The 24,640-nt window shown below is 44.2% G+C and overlaps 1 protein-coding gene across 1 annotated transcript in view; it reads left to right on the top strand.

Annotated features, from left to right (window-relative positions):
* Positions 1-24,640, top strand: part of LOC311495481 (polypeptide N-acetylgalactosaminyltransferase 18-like) — a gene marked incomplete at both ends in the record, with an annotated part of 147,420 nt that overhangs the window by 65,116 nt on the left and 57,664 nt on the right. The window lies entirely within an intron of this gene.

Below are 24,640 nucleotides of genomic sequence, written 5' to 3'. Positions count from 1 at the left end.
ACTGACCTGTCCCAAGGCAAACCTTTGCCTCCCTCAGGGACGAGCAGTAAATGTGTCCCCCAGCACCAGAAATGAATAATATATGCGTCCCGGCGGAGGTGTGAGGAGGCTGCCTGATCGTACGGGACTCCCTCTCTCTGAGTGTACTGCATGCATGTTGGTGTACGTATTGACTGTCCAGTCACATCGTCTTCTCCCTGCTATCGGTACTGCTGAGGTCATCTGTGTGTGAGCTCCCCCCGGGTCAACACATTATCTAAATGATTTAATATCACTGCTGCTGCCCCGACCCTCTCCTGTCATTGTGCAGCGGTGCAGGCAGACTAAGCTCTCCCAGATGAATACTGAATGCTGAGCCGTGTTTTTCATGGCCGTGGTAATAACGTTATTATGTCTTATGCAGCTCATGAACTCGTCTTCTGTTTTATGTGTGATCCAGGTAGTTTAGTGAGTTTGTAACACACCAGGCTTCAAATTTGAATTCAGCCAAAGGTTGTTTAAGGAGCACAGGATGGAGTTGGCAGTGACGTGGCGATTAAAACGGTGCGTCGTCAAAGGTCGGTACTAATCTGAGTGTTTGAGGTAATTCTATCAGGGAGACAACCAGTGGGACATTCAACAAACATTTACCCTCCTCGTCTTTGGCTCCTACAACTATATTCCCCGTGCTGATAGCAGGCTGGTGACGTTGACGGCATTGTCTTTACAAACAGAGAGTGGTGACGGCAAGAAGAGCTAATCCGTCCATGCACTAGCAAAACATATGAGGTGAAATACCTCTGCATGCAACTGGACAGTCCTACGACCAATCTGCTAAGTACATAAAGCAGTTAAAGTGTTCTTGTTAAATGCCTTAATCTTAACTGTTTGTCCTTTTACAACAGGCAAGGGTTTAGAGCAAACTCTGAACATCTTGCTTCTCCAATCAGAGCCATGTTGTTGTGAACTAATTATTTCATTAGCCCTGCAGATCTTTTTGCCAGAGCATAGTTGGCTCCCAACGAGGAGACACCGGACCAACTTTCTGTCACAAAGAAATTGCAGGTTCTGCGTGTTTCACTCTGAAACATTTGAGGTGGGAATTATTCAAGAGGGTTACCTAGGTAACCGTAGCCTGGACCAACTGTCGGCCACAAAGAGGTGGACAACAAGCAAGGCGCTTGGTCATAGCCAGACTCTATTCTCTGGTAACGCTCGATTTTGATTTCATTATGGGTCGCGCTTCAGCCGATACAGAGAAAGAAACACCTCTGTACACAACCGGACAGTCTTACAACCAATTAGCTGAGCATGTAGCATAAAACAATGAAGGTATTCTTGGCAAATGTCTTAATAGCAGACTCCAATGGCAGCCACTTTGTTGTAAACGAATTCAACTCCACGGCGCTCAGAAGGCATGTACGACCACGTCGCTGTTACTCTTCTGCCCATCACCAGTTAAAGCCTCGCACCAAATGATTTAATTGGCTTTGCAGATCTTTGCCAGAGTCGCAAATGATTCGTCAAGCTCCCTGCCTAGGTCTTTGAATATCCAAACAAGTTGAAAACACGGGTAAATGGACTGGCAGAGTTTCTTCCAAGCTGCTTCTTTAGTTCTAAAAGACTGGTTGGGAGTTAGGGTTTAACATCTGTGGGAAAGTTTTGGGATTTCTGCTGAGTGGTGTTTTCAAGAAACTCTTGAAGTCCAGTTGCCTTTGTTTACCAGATTTATCCGATGCTAAGCTCTTGGCTCAATGAACCGGTTTGGTTGGAAAATTTAGCTGAATATAGTCTGGGGCTCTTGAGCAGGTAATCAAATCTTGAGCAAACTAGGCTAAAAATACTCTTCCTCTGCTCCTAACACGTAGTCAAGAGAGTGGTGTCAATACTGTCATCTTATTTAAAGAAAACCATGGATGTCACAGTGTGATACGCGTATAATAAATGAACTCACACAGTGTCTGACTTTTTTTTTGTTTTGTTTCCAAATTACGACTCTCAGACCTCGAGGGAATAATTGTGATCGCTCTCCGTCTTCCTCTTCCCTCTTTTCTTATTCATTATATTCAGCTTTGTATCGATTCGGGACGAGTTCTTTGAGTTTGGCTGTTGGGTTTGCAGGAGTCTGCACGCTCAGGTTTGTCATTAAATATACTGTGAAACAGAGGCTGTGGCTGTTTAAACACCGGAAGGTTAATTAAAGACAACGCAGCATTTCCTGTCTGCTCTGAAACACGGAGCCCAACAGGAGTCTGTGCTCGTCCAGAGAGCGACGCTTTACTACAGCGGTTAAAACAAATGATGTCTGTTTGTGTTGTAATCATAGATTCATTTAATTTGAACACTTCATTCCTTCTCATAAAATGAACAGCGTCAGTAGCAGCGTCTCACAGTGAGCTGATTTTCTTTCTTAACTGCAGTGTAAACCAGAAACCTGGATACTATAATTGGGATAAGGAATTAGAGATTTCCCCCCGGGAGGATTCCTCCTGGATAATGCAGCACAACCGGCTTTCTAGACCAAGCACAGGAGAACCAGGAGAAACTGAATCATGATTAGCTTCACCGACGACACCATTTATTTTATTGCAGCTCTTTCCTCCTGTACCTCCTGGTCTACTTTTACAGGGACATGTTCACCCAGGTGTCAGCTCATCAGATGCAGTTAGCATCCTCTCTGTAAAACAGTCAGCCTCGAACTTTTCGCTTCCAGTACACACTGACCACAGTTCCTTATTAATGAAATAATTCATAACACAAAAAGAATAAAATGTCAAAGTCTGATCGACAGGCTATATCTTTAATTACGGCAGACGATGCATCATATAAAGTGAAATGATGAAGGTTTTATGACTAGCTGTTGGCTCAGGGCTGTTCTTTGATTTATAGGACCTCGTGATTGGGTCATAAACATGTCTGAGGTCTCTTATTATGTTATTTAAATTTGTGCAGGGGCCCAGGAGGGGGCCGAGGGCCTTTGACTGGTCAGCAATCCAGCCTTGGTCCAGAAAATTTAACTGAATTATGAAAACTTTACACCTTTAGGTTATCTGGTTTTTATTAGTGAAAATTTTAAGTTTGTGTCAAGAACTTAAATCTAAGTAAATGATGTTTTTTTGCATATGCAGGACTAGACTAATTTTCTTTAATCAGTTTTGGTTCCATTAAATGTCATTAACTTACCATCAGCTGAGGATTTTATGCCAATAGATCCATTCTGTCTAAACCATCTTGCTTCCTAATATTGTGCAGGCCTCCCTTGTGGTGACTCATCAGAGAATGGACATGGGCCTTCTGAGGGTGTCCTGTGGTGTCTGGTAACAGGATGTTGTTAGTGGGGGGGCCTTTGAGGGGAGGGGCCTCTGTGGATCATCCCACAGATACTTGATCAGTTTGGGATCTAGTGAATCTGGAGGCCAGGTCAACACCTTGTCCTGTTCTTCATGTTTTTTTTTTTAGTTGTTCCTAAAGTGTTTTTGTGTCTGTGTCTGTGTCAGGCTGCATCCTGCTGGGGATGGCTGCTGCCATCAAGGAGTGTCATTGCTATGGGGTGGGGGTGCCTGGTCTGGTCTAGGTGGGTGCTACATGTCTAAGTAACATCCACACCAGTGAATGCCAGGTCCAGAAGTTTCCCAGCAGAACATTGAACTGTCACAAGATGGTCAATGCTATTCACTTCTTCTGTCAGTGGTCATAATGTTGTGGCTGATCAGTGTATCATACCACAAATTGGAATCGAGGAGGTCATTTTCCTCTAAACTTCTATTTAATGCCGAGCCCTAATAAAGAGTAAAGGTTGACTTTTCTTCCTCTTGTGCTCCTGAGTTGGATGAATTAAATTCTGCATCCGTGTGAAAAACTGAAGAAATGAATCAAAACTGAAGGACTCGACCTCAGTGCTCTCAGCGGAAGCAGCAGCGTTTCGGTTACTGTAAATACAGGACTGTTGAGATTAATCACAGTTCAAGTTAATCATCTGATAGCTGCTGATAAAAAGGATACGGAGAAGGATAACACAGCAGGAGCTGGAGCAGAGATAAGCTGCACAGCTAAGAGGAACTCAATGCCACACGAGGAAGAAGCAGGAAGAGAGCTCACTGTTTCCTCTGTGAGAATGGATCTCATACTGGCATGTTGGTACAGTAAGCTTGAATGCGTTGGATTCCAGGGTAATAAATAAATGACTCTGAATGATTTCTCTCAAACCGTGGCAGTGATAAAAGAGCAGAGTGGTCGAAACATTTCTGTCTTGAGCGTCAGTCTAAAATCCTCATCTTCACTAAACGATGACAACCTGGTGTGTCTTTATTTTTATTATTTTCTGCATCGTAGACTAATATTGAGGACATCAAAACTATGAAAGAACACATACCCCATGGTGGTGTTACCTCATTTACCAGACATTTATTTGATATTTAATTAAAAACCTTTGAGAAACCAGGTTCAGTAGAGTGCTAGAACAAAGCTTAAAGGCATAAATCTCTGGTTACGGGGCACCGTCTGGCTTGATGTTTCCCAAAGTTCATAATAATGATTTTGGACTACTATCATTTTTTTTTTTTGTGTGGAGTAATGAAACGATGAGGAGCAGCTGCAGTGAGCTGTTGGATGAGGCGCTGCACACCTCCACCTCCTTCTCAGAGAAGTTCCTGTTTGCTGTTCACAGACTTGTGCTGCATGAAATTCATAAAATCACTCACAGAATGATGGAAAAACACCAATTTATGTCTGACTTCTAAGTTTACACAAGTTACATTCTTAAATATTAAATAAGATTTTGCTTCAGTGGAAGAAATAAAAACTAAAGAACGAAGACGTTTCTCCCCAGGACAAACCTCCGACTATTCAAAGCACTTCACAGTCACAGTGTCTCTCCAGTGGTGTGGTAGCAGTTTGGGGTCCAGTTGTCTTGCTCAAGGACACCTCAGCATGTGGTCCATGTGCCAGGAATCAAACCGGAGCCAGAGCCGCCCCTAAAATGTGACAGGATGAACTTCTAACATGGAAATGAGCTCATCCTCGTGTAATCATTCGTTTAATTACTTCGGCCGTAGCCTCTCGGACTATCTGGCAAATTTCAGGAAATTAAAGCCCGTCAGTGGCTGAACCTTCAAGTTAAAATTCGGCCTCTGAATTACAGAGTAATTATGGTTTAACGACAAACACAGATGCACATTTTGTTTTTTGCATATTTAAAGCTGTTCAGGGCTTGAGAGAAAAATACTTTAGTTGGACTTTTACTGGGCGGCACAGTGGCGTGATGGTTAGCTCTGATGCCTCACAGCAAGAAGGTTCTGGGTTCTAATCCACGGGCCGACTATGGGCCTAACGAGCATGTGTTTGGATGGTGGGAGGAAGCTGGAGTACCTGTAGAGAACCCACACAGACACAGGGAGAACAGGCAAACTCCACACAGAAAGGAATCAGTCAACCCAAGGATTAGAACCCAGAACCCAGAAAGAAGAATGAATGAGTGGACTTTTATTGACGTGCATTCTCAGTACCAGTGCCTTCACAGTTAATTCAGCCGGGACATGATTTCTTTGAGTTTGTGAGCGAAGCCCTTTTCCTTGTTTCTGGTGGTTTGAGCCAAGGACACTGCGGCGCCCGGAGCGTTTCTTCCCCTCTCCAGCCCTCAGCTCCCTCCTCTCCCCTCTGCCTCCTCACAATCGCAAACACAACACAGTCGCGCACACAGAGCAGAGGAGCCGGTCCACTGACCCGCGGTAGCTGTCAAATATTCCCTGCTGTCTCTCGTGCAGATGAATCAGAGCGAGAGAGAATGCAGAAGGACAGGGACAAGTGACTATTTGAGTAGACAAGACATTTTTTTCTCCCCCCTCTTAGAACAAAAAGTGCTGTGGGTATCGAGGGAAATGTGTAGACTCGTTGGAAAATCTGCGATAAACAATGTTTGAACAACTTCCCGTCTCAGACCGAAGACAAACAGCGAGACAGACCGAAGAAGAGCCGGGAGGACGAGCGGTGGCGGCGAGGAAAGGGGCCGCTCGGTCACAGACGGGAAGAAATGTGTGCAGTAATGAGGAGATTTTCTTCTCTGAAGGCCAGCAGCAGTCACCTTGTCAGTGTGCATTATCCCGCTGCCTAACATTAGCCTTTTAGCGACCACTTACAGCACTGAGGAAAACAACTCGAGTAAACAGAATGTCCTTCACAAACTCTGCATTCAGCTCCGAGAAATAACACCATGATTCAGCAGCAGCCAGCGCATGAAGCATCAGAGGGCGAGCGACAAAGGCCTCTGTGACTCCCTGCACCAGGTCCCACGCTAAAACGGGAAAATGTCTTAAATGGGCTTGTACACAGTTGTGCATTTTTATAAAGCCTCTGCAGGACTTGTTTAGCTAATGTCACAACTTGCGTGCGACTGAAAAACCGAAGCAGCTGCCGTCAGCAAAAACAGAAAAAGAAAAACATTCGGAGCGGCAAACAGAGAGTTCAGAGTGATATTCACATCACAGCAGACGCAGAGCATTGTGATGTTACTATGCAGAGAAACCTCCGTGGCATTTTGAAAAAAAAAAAAAGAAGAAGAAGAAGAAACTGCAAATGTCAAAGGAGCTCGGAGTGCTCTCAAACCGAGCCGCTTCCTCTGCAAACACAAAGATGTGTAGCAACATTGAAATCCTCCTTCCGCACACCTTCACCTGCACGCCTTCTTACTGACACAAATGAAAAATGTCACGTGTACCTGCCTGCAGCTAATGAGAGCAGAACACCACCAGGAACAGAGCTACGCTTTGTCATCAGGCTTGAGTTTGGAGGCTCTGTTCGCATTTATCAAAAGTTAAGGCCTTTCAAGGGCCGACTGGTTCCTTTCTGTGTGGAGTTTGCATGTTCTCCCTGTGTCTGCGTGGGTTCTCTCCAGGTACTCCAGCTTCCTCCCTCCATCCAAAGACATGCTGGTTAGGTTCATTGGCGATTCTAAAATCGCCAATGACAGCTGGGATAGGCTCCAACCCCCAGAGGACAAGCGGTTACAGAAGATGAATGAATGAATGAATGAATGAATAGGGCCGTTCTTCCAAAACCAGAAACGTTTGTCTTTCAGGTTGCTTCTTCTGGGCTGGTGTGATCAAGGGATGTCGTAAACGGTATCAGGGCCAATCCATACATTTTATTTAAATGATTGGATGGGATCGGTATCGGACTTCAGCCAAAACCAAAACCACGTCCCTGTAGGGTCAAAACATCTTCTTCCTCTTCTGTTTTAATGGATGTTAAGATTAAGATTAAGAAAATCCTCTGTTTGTCCCGCAATGGGGAAATTGCAGTTTACAACAGCATAGAAAAGAGCCGCAAATATATCAAGAGTAAAAAGTGTAGGGTATAAAACAAATACAAGTACTGGCATATATACGAGAAGTACAATGGACTATACATTTAACGTGAGATCAGGACTGATTATCATCCCTGTTTGTGTGCAGTGTGAACACAGGTTAACCCCAGACCAATACGACTACCATATAATTATGTAACCAAGCGGTTTACCCTGATGCGTCTTTGAACGCTGGTGTGTCCTCTCATCAATAACTTCCAATGACCACACTCTCTGCTTATCAAACACTTTCAAATTGTTTATATCTCGATTCCCTGAAATCCATTTTTCCCTCAAAATTATGGCCAACGACAAAACTGTTTGCGTGAATGTGGTGTTGAGGCCGTGTCAGAACTTTGTCTTGATTGCCCTTTGAACACAAACCAAACCTAAACTGTTATCAGTTGCTAACTGAATCGGATCGAAATATTGGCGTTAAAGTGCATTTAATGTGCTCGTTTCGTAGCGAAATAAAAAATCTGAGGCGGCGACCAATATGAGCGACCGATGCACCCTCCGTGAATTTGGTTCCTACCACCAAGTTCACCCGGCTGGCAGCAGACGTGCAGGCGTTGGAGGCGTTGTTTCATCCGGAAACATTTGGGGTAGGAAATATACAAGATCAGCGTCCTTGAAGGTCCACCAGAGACCAGCTGTCAGCTACGAAGAGTTGGCAGACGAGTCAATCGATTTCTTTGTGGACAGGCCTTCAGGTTTTGAGACACGATGATTAAGATGTTTTTGCTGGGTTCGTATTTGGGGCAGCGAGTTTTAATAGCAGGAAAAATCCAGTTGGGAAAGCGGAAAGTCCAGCACCTGGAGTAATTATAAGCTCCCATGTATTGATCAGGCCCCTATAGATTTAATAAAGTTTGTGCTTTGGGGAAACGAGTAGCCCTGCCAAGCCTTTCATTAACTCCCAGGGATTACGTCGTATACTAGCTTTTAATTTATGAGCTCTTATTACTCTTGTGTGTGGCGGCTGAAATGAGAGTGGGTGTGACTCACGTTGGCGTCTTATCGCCGTGACTAGCATGATTCTGGGATGGATATTAGCTCCAAGCCGAGAGCACCAACCTTGGCAGCTCATGCACACACAGAGAGAGAGAGAGAGAGAGTGAGAGAGTCACTGGATGTTTATGGGATTGATCTTCTAAAGGCAAAGAGAAAGATTTCATTCACAAGCAATTGCGCGCTTGTTTGGGCGATGGTGATGTTCATTTTCATCTCAAAGAATCAAACGTCCTGAACGTGCATTGCGCTGGCTGCACATTAATACCCGAGAAGTGAGTTTATAATCTTATTTCATCCAAGTCAGTCTGAAAAGCTGCCAGTTGTTTGCCGGTCATGCTCAACCATCACGAATCACTGAAACAGCTCTTGAACAAATGTGCAACTGAAAAGCCTTTAACACAGTTAGTTTGGGTTCTTATGTCCTTTTGTTAAGAGATCCATGTGAGAATTTATGTCTCGCCCCGGAGCTGTGACTTATTTTACTTAATTAGTGCACTTCTGATGTGCAAACCAACCAGGAATAAGTCTACTGTGGGCTCAGTAAACCAGGACATGTGGAGCAGTTTGAGAAGACAGCTGAACGCCTAAAACAGAAATTCATTTTGGCAGGTTCTCGGGACGAAAGGGCAAGTTGGCAAAAGTGCCTCAACGATGTGCAGATGCATTCAGACCGAGCTGGTTTCATTGTGTTAGTGCACAAAAACACACAATTTAAAGCAAACAGCGATGTCGACTTGCAGCCCGTTGTCATTTGTTGTCGATTTCCTGTTTTACGCAATCTCTTGAAGCAATGCATGCTTGCTAAGAAGCAAAGTTGCATTAGGCTTTATTTTTGTAAAGCATTGTCTATCATGTACGTGCAGGATTATTCATGCCACATCAGAATATAAACTATCATTGTCTTCTGTAATATCCAAAACCATGCTTGAGATTGTTAGCCATGCTAGCAGCATACTACTGAGGATATCTCAGCAGATGAATTCAGTTTATAAGAGATATTTACGTGGGTCCCTTATTCCTGTTAAGGGTCGCGGGGGTCTGCTGGACCCTATCCCAGCTGTCATCGGGCGAGACCCTGGACCCTGGACAGGTCGCCAGTCTATCGCAGGGCCCCCGTTTGTTTTATTATGACCAATACCTGCAAAACTAATGACACCCATCAGCTGTTGATAGCATGCTAACACGGTAATCTAAGATGGGGGAACCACATGGGGTTGGATTGAATGTGTCCTCAAGAAAAGCCCATATGAGTGGCGCCCTTTTGTGGTATTAATGATCGTTGGTGTAAATTGTGCTCAGATGCATGAGTTGCTGTAGTTATGGACTCTTTTTCCAGTTCATATATTGTAATTTTGTCCTGTACAGTCATCTATCTATCCCTGAGGAAAATATTAATATTTGTAGATATTTATATATCCTAAATTAAATTACCCGCTTGTTAGCCTGCTAAACTCTATGGTTTCTAGGCTCCAACATCTACAATTGCAAATATTATCCCTGCTACATGTTAGCCCGTTGGGACAATGTTAGCATGTTAGCCTCTGCTAGCATACCAGCATGCTCAGGAAGAGCTTCTTCCTTGAGCCAATGACCTCAATTAACTCCATATAACACCCCTTACTGATTTAACCCCTACACACTGTATATAGTGGCTGTGGGGGCGGCTGTGGTTCAGTAGGTAGAGCCGTTTGTTCACAAACCAGAGGGTTGGTGGTTCTGTCCCCAGTACATGGACCACATGCTGGTGTCCTTGACAAGACACTGAACCCTGAGTTGCTCAGGTACTTTGAGTACAAAAAGAAAGCTCCATATAAAGACAAGAGCAGTTACTGTATATACAATGTTCATACTCTTCATAACCTGTTTATTAAATATAACTTATTCCTATGTCAGTTGCAGATATTTATCCTGTTTATTGCACTAATTTAGACACTACTCCCACTGTTAACTGTGTCCATGCTGTCCATAGTCTGTAAATATCCTGTAAACAACACTCTTCTTCCTGTATATATTGTGTAGCTACTGCAGGGCATGGGACCACTTGGCTCTAGTACATACTTGCACATAGATAATACCTTCTTTGCACTTCTGATTAGATGCTAACCGTGCTGATCTTTGGCTCCGTATCTCTGCCCTGCACTATGACGGTGAAGTTGAATCTATCATGATCTAATAATAGCTGGCTGACGAAATCTTTGAGCTGGAAGCAACAACGAGTGCAGATTCACAGAGTAAATAACTCTCAGAGCGTGCATAGAAGCAACTCTTCTGCTATTCTGTTTTACTATATGCTGTATACTCCTCCCCTGTTCTCACTGAATAGTGGAGTCAGTAGACGCATGTTCGCGGAGGTTCATCTTATTTGAACTGGGGCCATGCAGCCTGCAGTGAAATCAATGGAGGTTTATTGACAAAGTTGGACTCGTTCTGTGCAGCGTCACGCTTGATGTGAAAGCAAAGGAGGTCTGAGTTCAAGCGAAGGGTGAGGCCTTTCTCTTCATTGCGTTTTCCACCTTTCGTGCCATTTTCCATCTCTCTCCCCACGTCGTTTCCTGTCATCTCTGAACTGTCGGCCGAATGTGTTGAAATACGTAGAAAATGTAAAACTACCCTGTGTTTCAACAATTTAAAAAGCAAAGACTGAAGGATAATCTGAAAAATAGGGTCAGTTGCACATAAAAAAAAAAAAACAGTTGGAATCCACTAGTAAAAGGAAATATAGGTGTAAATATTTTGAATTGATCGGATTTGGGCTCGAACATGTGCAAATTTGAAAATTAAGACTGAGAATTTATGTAGCTTAGCTTTATACTTTGCTTTCTGCACCTCAGTAAGACAAGCTGACGGTGTCCACAAGCAAAATCTTCGGTTAAGGCAGCCAATCAGAAGAAAGTGGGCTTTTAGGGAGGGGGGACTTAAAGAGACAGGAGCTGATTTTGCTCGTTTTCAGGCCGAAGCTGAACTGTCAGGCCGCGTGAGATAAATGAGGATGTTTTTCAGCTGTGAATTATACAAAGCTGCTATAGTGGAGCCCCAGAATAAAAATATAGAGCTGGAAATATGCATAATAGGTCCCCTTTAGATTCTCTTCTCCTCTTCCTCTCTGTTCACACCTCCTCACCTCCTCAACAACAAACCTGCTGTTCTGTCGCTGTGTACTAATTGGCTTCCCGAAGCACCAGTAACAGATTTCTTTCCTCCCAGTGTCTCCAGGGTCTCTTTTTTTTTAACAGTACACTCATGCCTTTCTGTTTGTCTGATTACGCCCCCAGAAGTCAAGTGTGTTGTGCTGTCGGAGCAAACAGACCACCGTAAATGCAAATTCCTTGTTCAGAAGGAAAAAACAAAAAGCTTTTTCCAATCTGTTTTGTTGAATATTTTAAACTGCAGCATCGCGGCAAATGCTGATGTATATTTCAAGCGAGGGACGCGAGGGCAGCGTTCGTCTTCGGGGGAGGAAGGGAGTCATTTGCATAAAGATGACATATCTCTGGATCTAATTTATTTATTCCTTTCAACCAGAAGTATTGTCGCATAAAAGGTCACTGTAGAAAACATGCCACGTGTTATTTTTTTTTTGTTTATCCCAAAGCAATTTTTATCTCTTGCTGGATGTTTGACTTTAACATGCAAAACTCTTTCTAAAGCAGCAACAACTGTTTCTGAAGTTTTTTATCCGCTTTATAGCCACAAGAATCACCACCCCCCTCTCTGAATTATTCAACTTTACAAATAGGTCAGGTGTTTGTGGAGAGATAATCGACTAGAGTTCAGTTGCAGGGTATAAGGATGTAGATGAAATCTTCCAACAAAGAGCGATGGCTTCAGAAATGGGGGCAAAGAGGCAATAAACATAGATGAGATAAAGACAGAAATTCAATGTTGAAAGTCATTTTACAACTAGCTGCTACTAGCATATTACACACACATTTCTAAACTAGTTAACTGTGGTTGTGTTGCATCATGCTCAGGTAAATATTTGCGCACAGACGAACAGGGACGCTAAGTTTTAAAGTTCGAGATTAGAGGTTGTCCCATGCAGCAGGAGCAGAAAACCTAAAATCTGTCTTTCCCAACTCAGTTCATACCTCAGGAACCACAAATTGCAGTTTATCCTTAGAACTGAGGGACTGTGTTTTCCAAATTGCAAGCGTTCATGCTTACAAAGAGATGTTCAATAACAAAGAGCACGCCTTAATTGATGCAAATAAGTCTATTGGTTATGAGGGAAATGGATGGAAGGATGAGAAAGGTTGGGGGGTATGGGATGAAAAGGGTTGAGGGGGAAGGGATGAAAAGGATTGGAGAGGACGGGATGAAAAGAGTCGGAGAGGATGGGATGAAAAGGGTCGGAGAGGATGGGATGAAGAGGGATGAAGAGGATCGAGGGAATTGGATGAAAAGGGTCGCGGGTATGGGATGAACGGGGGACAAGGGAAGACATGAAGGGGGCGGAATGTGTAGAAAAAGGGCATATAGGTGTAACATACAGTGGGGGCACATTTCAGGAAGTTTCAGATCCTGTTTCCTGTCATGAAAGGTGCAAGAGGAAGAAAAAAAGAGATTGTTATGCCAAATGAAATAGAAGACATCGCAGATTCGGCTGCTTCTCATTATTTTCCCATCAAGTTAAGGGTACAACGCCAAACCAGTGACATACTCTTTTATTAAATCCAACAAAATCTTTAAAAGAAAATAAAATGTCATCAGTTTTATCTACTGGGCTGTGCTCCAGAAGACGTTTATTAAAGTTATCTAAACAAATAGAAGCGGGATTTATTATCTGAGTCATCGCTGCCTCTTTTTGCAGCTGCAACACAAGGTTTCATCAAGAGCTGCATTACAGTAGATAAAAGGTTACAGAAAGAAAGAATGCGTTTTAATAGAGCTATGCACCCTTTTGTCCCTCAATGAAAGAAGCTTTTTTTTTCTTTGCAGAGTGAGCAAATTCAGCAGAATGAGACTGAGGAAGTTCATAAAGCTCGTGTCCGATAAGAAAATCTTATTTCCCATCTCGCTTTCCAAGAAATGCTTTTTATAGCAACCGCACCGTCCCGCTCATCTGCTTGGCTGAGACAATGAAACCTTATCAGTGGTGCTGTAACGTAATTAGTGAAGCGGTGGAGCCGTCTGTTGCAGCAGAGAGAGAGAGAGAGAGAGAGCCGTATGGACTTACAGGAAGGCCCACTCAATCTGTATTGATTTCTCAAAGTGGCCGATTGGAAGAGTCGGGCTGCAGTCAAGCTGCGATCAAGACGTAGATTAGCCTCCCATCATGTGTGGTCCCTGCACTAGAGGTTGCACGACTTCAGATTTCTTAAAGTCGACTGTAACGTGATGAAAGTCGTGTCGACACCGACTGGTCTCTGATGACGTCACTAATAAAAACACAGTAGAAAGTATCTGTGAGCTGCAGATATGTATAGCCTGTATGAAAACAGGCAGCAACTCAGCACCATCAATAGCATTTACTATAGGGGTGCACCGATACTACTTTTTTCCTGAGTATTGATGAGTGATTTATTAATGTCATTTCACTTTAAATGTGCTTTATTTTCATCCGATATTGTTTATGCTGTGACTATAGCTATAAATTGACGTTACTTACATCTGAATATTCAATTATGTGTTTTTCTAAAACATGGCCTTACCATTTTTGGTCCGAAGTCTCAGAAGCACGAACAGAGGTACAAGTGAGCTGTGAGATTGACAGGGACCTTGTGCTCAGACGACAATGTTCCCAGAAGACATGTGAGGAGCCCAGTGGGTCGTTGCAGCAAACTAGCAGCGGTTCATCAAGTGTGTGGAAATACTTCACTAAAGATGAAGCCCATACTACCGTGACACATCAGTCCTGAAATACAACTAAAGTACTACTGCAATGCACACTCATCTGAAGATGATGGATAATGCTTTTGGCCAAGATGAAGAGCAAAGCGATCCATTGCCCTCACACACACACATATACACTGTATGTACTTTAGACTGACAGCCAGACAGGCAGAAGGGATGACAGTCATTTGTAGAAGCCGTCACGATATGCAGACAGCGGGATGGACTGAAAATGATGGCCAGTGGCTCTAAAGGGTTGTTAGTGTGGTAAAAGAGGGCAACGGCCCGATAATGGAATCTGCCGCTCCGATCTTTAATCTGCCGCCTGTCAGGCGTCGAGCCGCCGAGACAAAAAGGGGGAGAGAAAAACGCACTGCATTATTCTGCTCAGTAAACAACAAGGTGAGGGTTATCAAAGCGAGGGAGTACAAATTTAGATAAGTCGGCTTACACAGGGAAATTGCAGAAGGCAAACTGTGAGCGCTGTGGTGTATCCTCTCTGTTTTTTTGTTTATTTTTTTGGAGTAGTTAGATAGACACACACTTCCACTTCCACAATCTCCCTGAATATCTGTACTGTAAAAGCACCAGCTGGGTGTTGCAGCTCACTGTAAGTGTGAATTTCCCACCACTGCAGAAGAAGAGAAGCTAAAAACAGAGAACCAAGTTAGAAACAGAGAACGGTTAGAATGTGGAGGTTGTCTAATCAGGCAGTTCTGGGATTCTCAATGTTGGTGGCTGGATGGGAGGAGATTCAGGATGGGGGGGACCACTAAGGAAAAAAAGAGGCAACAGTGGATGAATGGAAGTATATAGAGATGGGTAAGGTCCAAGGAGGGGAATGAGTCATGGCCCTTTCTTGAACCTGGGTTAACTTCAGTTCACTAAGGCGAGATCAAGTGTGAGAGTAGCGAGCATGAACATAAATTTAGGCAGCTGGAGTCCAAAGAGCGACAGAGATGAAAGAAGAAAGGAACAGGACCCAGACTCTAGACGCTGGTGGTGGTGGAGCACCAGATGTTAGCAGGAGGACGGACTAAACCTTTGATGAAGACTCCTGGGACCACCAGGAAGAGGTGGAAATTGAGGTGGAGGAGGGTTTCGTGATACATGGAGTGACAGATTTACAGTGCATCTAAAACGACTGGCTCAGAAAAGGCGAGTAAATAGATAACTGGACTAGAGTGGTGACGTAGATATTGATTTTGATTTTGGCGATCACCAGCTGAGACAACAATGCACTTAGATTAAAGGCAGGGACGTCTTGCAGTCACTAAAAGACCAATGAGTTGTGAAGGAATTCTAAAAGAAAGTGCCAGGACATCTGTCCATGAGCTGAATGTGAAGAGAAACTGGATCGTGCAGCAAGACAACGAGCCCAAGAACACAAGTGGTTCTACAGAAGAACGGTTAAAGAAGAACAAGATGAATGTTTAGGAACGGCCAAGTCAAAGTCCTGACCTTAATCCAATAGAAATGTTGTGGAAGGACCTGAAGCAAGCAGTTGATGTGAGGAAACTGACTTCCACTGACTTTATGCAGAAATGCTTATTAAGTTTTTGACTTAAAGAAGCAGTATGAACATTGTCTTTCAAAATCATTATTTTTAAAATCCTGATTTTTCAGTTTCTTAAATATTTGTTTGGACAGAGTCTTGTTAGCCATTCCCTTTCTTCCTCTGGTCTTTAAGCTAGACTTGACTCTGTACTTGACTCGAGACGACTATTCATGTTCTCATCTCAGAAGGATGAAAAAGAAAAGGCAAACGGGAATTTCCCCAAAATGCTGAAATACTCTTTATCTTTCATGAAATCCGCCCGTCTGGGAGAGAACAGAAAACAATCTTTCTTCATGTCACTGTTCGAGCTCTCCTGCAGTTCCACCGCTGCCTCCTGCGTGCAAGGCGCCAGGTATCATGCAGCGCTTCAGCTTTCTTGTGTTTGAAACTGCAGAACATTTATATAACTGAGATAGTTTGAATACTAAACAAACAGATGAATCCAGCAACGTTACAATCGGAAAGAAAAAAGGTTAATTCCTTCCTCTCCACCTCGCTCCGTCTCTGTTGTTACTCTGTAGGCACAGATTTGACTTGTCCAGGTGTGATCCATTAGACACATTATTGGTACCTGAGGGAGAGGAGGAAGACAGAGATCACCATCTGCTCGCTGCTTGATTAAATTAATCATGTGTGAACTTTTGCACGAGGCTCCCATCCATCCCTCTCTCTCTCTTTCTCTCTTTTCTTTGTCACGCATCACACAAACTCTTTCTGTCAGTATGTATGCAAAGTCTAGCTCTCCTTTAATACAGGGTTTGCAGATGGGCTCACACTGCAAAAATAAAAAAATAAAAAAATAAAAAATGATCCTTGTGTGAACATGCTCGTGGCAATGCAATCAAACACAGCAAACGATTTAAAAGCCGTCCTTTTTTTTTTCTTTTTTTTTGAGTCATCTCTCGCTGCAGTATGAAAAGAAGCCCGTTGTGCGATTTGGAGGGGCTCAGAGTTGGATACAAAAGGCGAATGAATTGCCTGTGTTTTCCCTCATGCCTCTTTAAATATTGGAACACAAAAAGCTTTCGGAGGGAGATGAGATGTTGCGGGCCTTTTGCCGAGCAAATGAGATTCTCTCTACAAAAAAAAAAGAAAAAACAACAAATTCTTTTCAAATCCTCGTGTGCGCGTGGGCGTGTGTTTGTGTTGCAAGTGCAAAGCCTGCTGGGATAGGTTCCTGCGAAGCGGCAGCCCCGGCGAGCGCTTCAATGCATGGCTGATGAGCAACTTGAAAGTGCACGGGAAGACGTGTGGACGTCTAATTGAGTGCTTTTACATCCACGCGTGCTTTTGCTGCAACTCAGGCTCGTGTCCCATTTAAAGCCTCGATCAGTTTAAGCTGTTTGCCTGCGTCTTTATCCAGAACATCAGTCAGTTTGGTTCCTGATTTTAATCCAAGGTAGAGAGTAAAAACAAACGCTTGCACGGCTGATGTCTGTAAACACGGTGTATCCACGCTTAGGGATGTTCCGACTGGCATCTGTATCGGGGTAGTACGTGATTCAATGCGGATGTTTGGTGAGGCGGTAGTACTTGATTCAATGTGGATATTGGGTGAGGTGGTAGTACTTGATTCAATGTGGATGTTTGGTGAGGTGGTAGTAGGAGATCATCATTCAATACTACCAACTTGATTCCTACATTCCGGTAAAGGTGGCACCGAAAAAACAAACACTTTTACTCAAGACGAGAAAAGTTTCCTGGAGACAGCGTCAAGGAGAAAAAATCTTCCAAGAGGGTTAGGGAGTTTATGACCAGAACATTTCTGGAGTAGAGAACACAAGTTACGAGCTACCCTCTCCACACTACATTAACTGTAACAGTCCACACAAGATCTAGGAGAATACACGTCATATAGGAAAAGCCTTTGCAAATCTACAGGGTAGGACATGTAATTTATTTAAGATCAAATCTGAACTCAGATCGGCTGATACTGAATATTAAAAGATCAGTAACGGATTGGGGGGGCAGAAAGACTTAATCAGAACATCCCTGTCCACGCTTTCACTCTGCCAGAATAAAATCTGATTGAAAACAGGATGTGTAGCAGGAGTATTTTCTGGTGAATCGTTGGAAACTAAGTGAATTGAGTCATTACAAAAAGGTGAAAAGGTTTCTCAGACTAATGGCTCGACGCTGGAGGCATCCCTTACGCCTGTTCAGACGGCAGAGCAGGAATTATTGCTCCCACTGAATCATTGTTGAATAAACCCTCGAGCAGTCTGACTCCACGCCGACGGGCCTTCACGTGCACGATAATAACAGCGTCCGTCCTCAGAAGACGTCTCCATCTCTTTGTTGATAACTGTTTTTATTCCGTCTCTGAACTCTAGTGCAGACTGCTTGCGAGTCAGCGTTTGGCTGGAAGACTGACAGTGAAGACGAGGCCTTGTTTAAAACACATCTGGCTCAGAAATACATCCTGCACCCAGACTGCGCTGCGCTTTGATCCTCCTGGATTTCGTTCACAGCTCAGTTTAGGCTTTAAATTTATTTTGGTTGCTCTCTTTTCCCGTCGAAACTGCATCTTACTTCCTCCTGAAAACTGTCACGCAACGCTTCGCCTAACCCCGCCGACTGTCAATCAAAGCCCCGCCGACAGCCCGGCTGGAGAGCTTTTACACACCGAGCTGTTGCCCAGCCGCCGTTTGACGGACAGCGGCGGGTGAGCCGGGGGGTGGCCGAGTTTTGCATCAAACCCAAACAAGCAACAGTTTTTTTGTATGTAGCATTTAAATCTGTCAGAATGTTCCTGCAGCAGCAGTCGGGAGTTTTTCAGTCGTTGTTTGCACACAGATTCAAGCTGTGTGTTGGCTGCAGACATCCTCAGATGATGGTTCTGTTCAGTATTAAAGATAATATCACTGCATTAATCAGATTTCTCCAGTCTGAGGCTGAAATTCACGTTTTTTAATGCCGCGATATTAAAAATGCAGTGAAAGTGGAAGTGATATTAATGAGTTGTGAAGGTGTTGTGACTGTGAATATATTTAATGAAGGGAAGTGATGACTGCTTAGAATGAAACTGGAAACGTTTGGTTTGGTTTGGTTTTGTTTGGTTTGGTTGTAACCCTTTGCTCCTGGAGCTTCCAGGAGGGACAAGAACATGGAGGTAGAAAAACAACCAGTTGTTGAAACAGTAGTAAACTAATTTAACTACCAACTACTACTATTATTTTGCTGTGGGCCCCTAAAATATGATTAATATGAGAGTGGTAGAAATCCACAAGCAGCTGTGGACAGTCAGACAACAGTCTGGGGCTCTTGAGCAGATGTCCATCTTGCCTGTCTGACAAACAAAACTTGAATAAACTAGCTTTAAAGCAGTCCTAAACATTTTGTTGTCAACTCCACGGCACTCAGATGACATGTATGACTGCTGTTACTCTTCTGTCCATCACCTTGTAAAGCCCCACCCCCAAATGATCCGATTGTTCTGTCAGATCTTTGCAGGAGCAGAATCAGTTCCCAACAGAGAGACTCCAGATCCAGTGCAAAAACTTTGCAAGTGGGGAAGTTGTCTTCCAGGATAATCACGGACTGCTCATAGACAGTATAAAGATGGACGATGGAACTGCTCCTCAGAAGTGAACTCAAAGCAAGTAGAGCTCCCCCTGGTGAATGGCTGCAGTATAGGTCATAAGCTCCACCTCCTCCATGTTAGTGGGCGGGACTTGGGCCAAAGTAGAACGCTAAAATACACGTCAAATAATTTTTTTTCAAAGACGGTTTCTGTCATTTTAATGCTAATGCATGTTCAAGTGTCAATATTTTGAATAAGTTTCGTTTTAGTTATTTGACGCTATAGAAACAGGATATGGCATAATGGCGACCACCAGTTGCCGTATAGTGCGGCGGGGCTGGAGCCTATCCCAGGTGTCATCCCAGGTCTCCAGTCTATCACAGGGCTAACACAGAGAGACAGACAACCATTCACACCTAACCACCAATGAACCTAACAAAGCCACGCAGACCCAGGGAGAACATGTAAACAGTTGGCCGATGGATTCAAACCCAGAACCTTCTTGCTGTAAGAAGACGGTTCCGTTGTGACGCCGAGTGCAGTATTAATTAAACGAAAACGCGAGTCAGTCTGGAGGAAGTGTGGTCGGAGTCATCGATATCTCGGCTCCAACTGGCTCCACTCTCAGACCGTACTGATCAGACTCTGGCTCCAAAGTCTCAAGATGGCGCCGCCCGTATCCCAGAGAAAATAGCGTCAGTTTGGCCAATGCAAATAAGTGGGGGATGTACTGTCCATATTTATATACAGTCTATGCTCCAGACCAACTTTCCTCCACAAAAACTTTGCAGGCATGGAAGTTGACTTCCAGGTTAATCATGGATAGCTCCTCCCTTTATGTTCAGCCACAGACTCGTCCATCCACATGCCTCAAAATGATTGGGAAGCTCTTTGTTGCTAACAGCCTTTTTTTATCTTTTGTTGCCATAAATAGTTTACTCTGACTCTAATCTGTGACTGTGACCCTGTCAGAGGTTGAGATCCAGTCCGTGGCATCCCGCTGAGCCAGTAGCATGCCACTTCTGCATAAAGTGAGCGTAGGACGAGGTGAGACATTCTGTCACCTGTCAGAGAGGCCTGGTTCTAATCCATTAGGTCGTGTGGAGTCTGGGCCCGATGCCCTCGGTGTCTGTGTGTGTGGACAGGGAGATGTGTCGGCGTCTGAGCTAATAAACGAGTGTTTCTCTGCAAGCTGATGTGACAGAGCTCAGGGTCGCCTCGTTTACAGACGCCCAGGGATGAATACCTTCTGTCACAGCCCCTTTATTCTCCCGTTCTCCTCCCCACTCTCTCTTCCTCTGCCTCTCCTCCTCTCCATCACTCTCTATCACCTCACTCAGCATCCTGTAAGTAAGCACTTTTATTCCAACGCTCCTCTCTGTCCTCCAGCTTTTCCTCACTCAGCTCTCATTTTTATCGTTGCTATTTATTTTCTGCTTTTCCTCTTTCACTCACATTGCATTAGTGTAGATCTCCTTAATATTTTAAAGCCTATTTCCAGTGCAGCAAATGTGCATTTTGTTGCATTTATTTTTTATTTTTATTTTTTTTGAAGGATTGTGTAGTTACGCAATCGTTCACCTCGCCTCCTCTTTGTGTAGTGCTCTCGTTTGTATCGGTCCGTTGTGTGCTCGCGAGTGTTTGTGTCGCGCATTTAACTGCAGCTGAGCCGACACTGAGCCGGAGCCAAGTTTCTATTCCCAACAAGGATATCGCAGCATCGCAAACTTCCACTGTTTGCTGCCACAGTGCAGTCCTGGCTGCCAGCAGGATGAACAACCTGCAGCACGTTTGTGTGTCGAGCCCCAGTTATTGTGTGAGTGTGTGTTTCTAGCAGCTGGTCTGCCAGCATACTGTAAGAGGAAACATTTGGGAGTGACCGCAGTTCAGTAAAATACCGTCTAAGTGGGACAAAGGGAATGGAGCTGGGGTGATAATGTCAAATATAAGTTTATTGACCACGTCTCCATCGTCTCTGTCCACATTGATTCCATCTTGGTTCTTCTTGTTTTTCTACCTCCATGTTTCTGTCCCTCCTGGAAACTCCTCACCTGATGTTTACTCCACATGGAGAATATGAGTCTGGTAACAGGCCTTCATGTTGGGACATGTTTCAACCGATTTACTTTACTTTTAATTGTTCATTCTTTAAAGTTACCATCCAGTTGCATCAGTTGAAAGCTGTTGTCTTACATCCCTGTTTGCAGACCTTGAACAACGTTCATTTGGATCCATTTTCACATTTGACAAGTAGTGTAATGCTTGATGAGAACTTCATCTTTTGTACATACACTGATCAGCCACAACATTATGACAGGAGAAGTAAATAACATTTAAAGCATCTTGTGACAGTTCAGTGTTCTGCTGGGAAACTTCTGGACCTGGCATTCATTGGTGTGGATGTTACTTAGACATGTAGCACCCACCTAGACCAGACCAGGCACCCCCACCCCATAGCAATGACACTCCTTGGTGGCAGCAGCCATCCCCAGCAGGATGCAGCCTGACACAGACACACACACAAAAACACTTTAGGAACAACTAAAAAAAAAAACATGAAGAATAATGTCATGCCTGACCGGTGTACACTACAGTCGTACTGAACTGTACACAAACTCCGCCGCTCTGCTGGATCCTCTGTGGCTTCTTCCACAGAGCTCTGAACTAACAGCTTGTGCTGTAAAGGTTACAACTACATTAATAATGAATCTTGTCCGACACGGCGCAGGGCAGCAAACACAACACCCTCCCTCCCTCCGCTCACCTCCTCCCAGCTCGAACACCAGCAAACCTGCACAGGTGCACGGGCTGCACATGAACCTGTCCTCCTCCCCTTCGAGAATCTGTCCCTCTCCTGAGTTAAAAGCACAACACATTAACTAAAAGCATCCGGGAATAGAAAGGGCTGATATCAACAAGAAGAAGTAAAAAAAAAAAAAGCTTAACTCTGACGTCTTAAAACTTCTCAAAACTTCTGGTGAGTCACGGTGCATTTGGGGCCGAGTGAAAATGGCACACAGACTCATTTGCGGATGCTTTTAGGGCGCCCATTACCAAGATACGAGGGGACTCGGAGGGGAGGTGACGTTTCACCCGCGAGAGCATTAAGCGTGTTATTACCAGAGGGGGGAAGTATCGCTCTTCAAACTAATAAAAAAAAAAAAGCCATTCAGCTCAGAGAGGCAAGGAGGCACTTCACAAAAGAAGTTTGACTGGTCTGTGCCGCAATCTTAAAGTCAGACTGAAAGTAGAAGGTTTTCTGGGGCTTGATTGATAAAAACTGTACTTTTATTTAACGTCAGGCCTGTTATCGTTCTCAGCGGCAATGAATGTGTGATTTTAGGGACTGCTCTGCATTTGCAGACACTCTAAACAAGGTTTGTGCTACTTTTAAAAGACAGAAGGCAGATAGTCCTGTTGAAGGACGACGTTGTTCCGGTTGTCTCGTTTGTGATTTGCATGTTGTTCCTTGCATCATGATTTAACATGGAGCAGAAAGAATGGCAGCGAATTTCATACTAGTCCACACTAGTACCACAGTCCAGTTGGTTCCCCACAGGGAGGCGCTGTAGAGTCTTATGTCCTGAAGGACAAATGACCTCCTCAACCTGTCCATGGAGCAGGACAGAGACAGCAGCCTGTCACTGAACGAGCTTCTCTGTATGACTATGGTGTCCTGTAGAGGGTGGTGGACATTGTTCATGATGGACCAGAGTTTGTTCTGGGTCCTTGCATCTACCACTGATCCAAGGGACTCCAGCTCTGTCCCTACCACAGAGTCCTCCTCCTGTATCAGCTTGTCCAGCCGTGAGGTGTCCTTCTTCTTAGTGCTGCCTCCCCAGGACACCACAGCGTAGAAGAGGACACTGGCAACGATAGTCTGGTAGAACATGTCCAGCAGCTTCCTGCAGATATTAAACAACCTTAGCCTCCTGAGGAAATAGAGACAGCTCTGACCTTTGTTGTATACTGAGTCTACGTTAGCCGACCAGTCCAGTTTGTGATCCAGATGTAGACCCAGGTGCTTATAGGTCTGAACCACCTCTACACATTCCCCATTGATGGTTACAGGCTGCAGGTGGAGCCTGGACCTCCAGAAATCCACTACCATCTCTTTGGTTTTAGCTGGATTGCTCAGAAGGTGGTTTGCTCCGCACCATGAGACCAAGTTGTTCACCAGATTCATACACTCCTGCTCCTGTCCATCCCTGATACACCCCAAAATTCTCATCTGAGAACTTCTGCCTATGTCATGACTCTGTGTTGTACTTGAAGTCCGAAGTTACCCGTAGTTAAAGCTAGATTAGCATGTTATGATCCGCTTCATTTGCAGCTTTACAACCCTTCATCTTTGTTTTTCTTTTTCTTTCTTAACTCCCCAGAAGGATAACTTCTTTTTAGTTTGAATTGTTTTCATACTCAACTACTTTAAAGAGCCACGCACAGGGCATGTAACGGGAACTGAATGTGCAGAGTTGTGTCAGGTGGAAGCCCCTCAGAGAATAATACTCCTTATGTCACTGAAAACTTTACACACATTACCACTGCTGTAAAGTCTAAAGTTTTGTCAGCCCTCGGGGGGGCGGGGGCCCTACCAGCCTGGGGCCCTGATCGGTTCCCTGCCTTGCCTGTTGACAAGCTGAGCCTCTGATGCTATTTATACTTCCTAGTTTCTATTAGAGGTGGAAACGTTGAGATCAAGCACCTTAAACCCCCTAAACTGTTCCCCGGGAGTTTCCATGACACTGCTCCAAGTACATATATACATCGATCAGCCATAACATTAGAACCACCTTCCTAATATCGTGTAGTTCTCCATGGCTCCAAAGTGGAGTGTCATTGCTATGGGGTGGGGGTGCCTGGTCTGGTCTAGGTGGGTGCTACATGTCTAAGTAACATCCACACCAATGAATGCCAGGTCCAGAAGTTTCCCAGCAGAACATTGAACTGTCACAAGATGGTTTAAATGTTATTTACTTCTCCTGTCAGTGGTCATAATGTTGTGGCTGAAAGGTGTACATGGCCGATAAAGCTGATTTGAAGTTTTATGTTTTCATGACTCACAAGCTGAAGTGGAGTCTCACGCTGTTATTGTTCCGTAGATTTTTTTTATTGGATTCTTTTAAATTAGATTTCTCTCCATATTTTTAACACCGTACAGCTGAGTCAAGACTTTCCAAACGCATCACCTCATGAATATTTCATTCTCTCAGACGTTTCTCTTCGTCGGCGACAACAGGCGAGAGGAAAGTAACAAGCTACAGTCATATAAAATTTTAAACCGCTGAGTATTTTTTTGTTTGCTGTTGTCGTTTCATTTTTTTCCCGTTAAGCCTCGAGGATGTTTTCTGTTCCTTTTGTTGCATGGGAAGCGGCTCAGTGCTGTGGGGTCGGC

The sequence above is a fragment of the Chelon labrosus genome (genome assembly GCF_963514085.1).
Source record: "Chelon labrosus genome assembly, chromosome: 11".
Taxonomy (NCBI): domain Eukaryota; kingdom Metazoa; phylum Chordata; class Actinopteri; order Mugiliformes; family Mugilidae; genus Chelon; species Chelon labrosus.
Note: the sequence above shows the minus strand (reverse complement) of the source record. Positions and strands in the feature narration are given on the sequence as shown.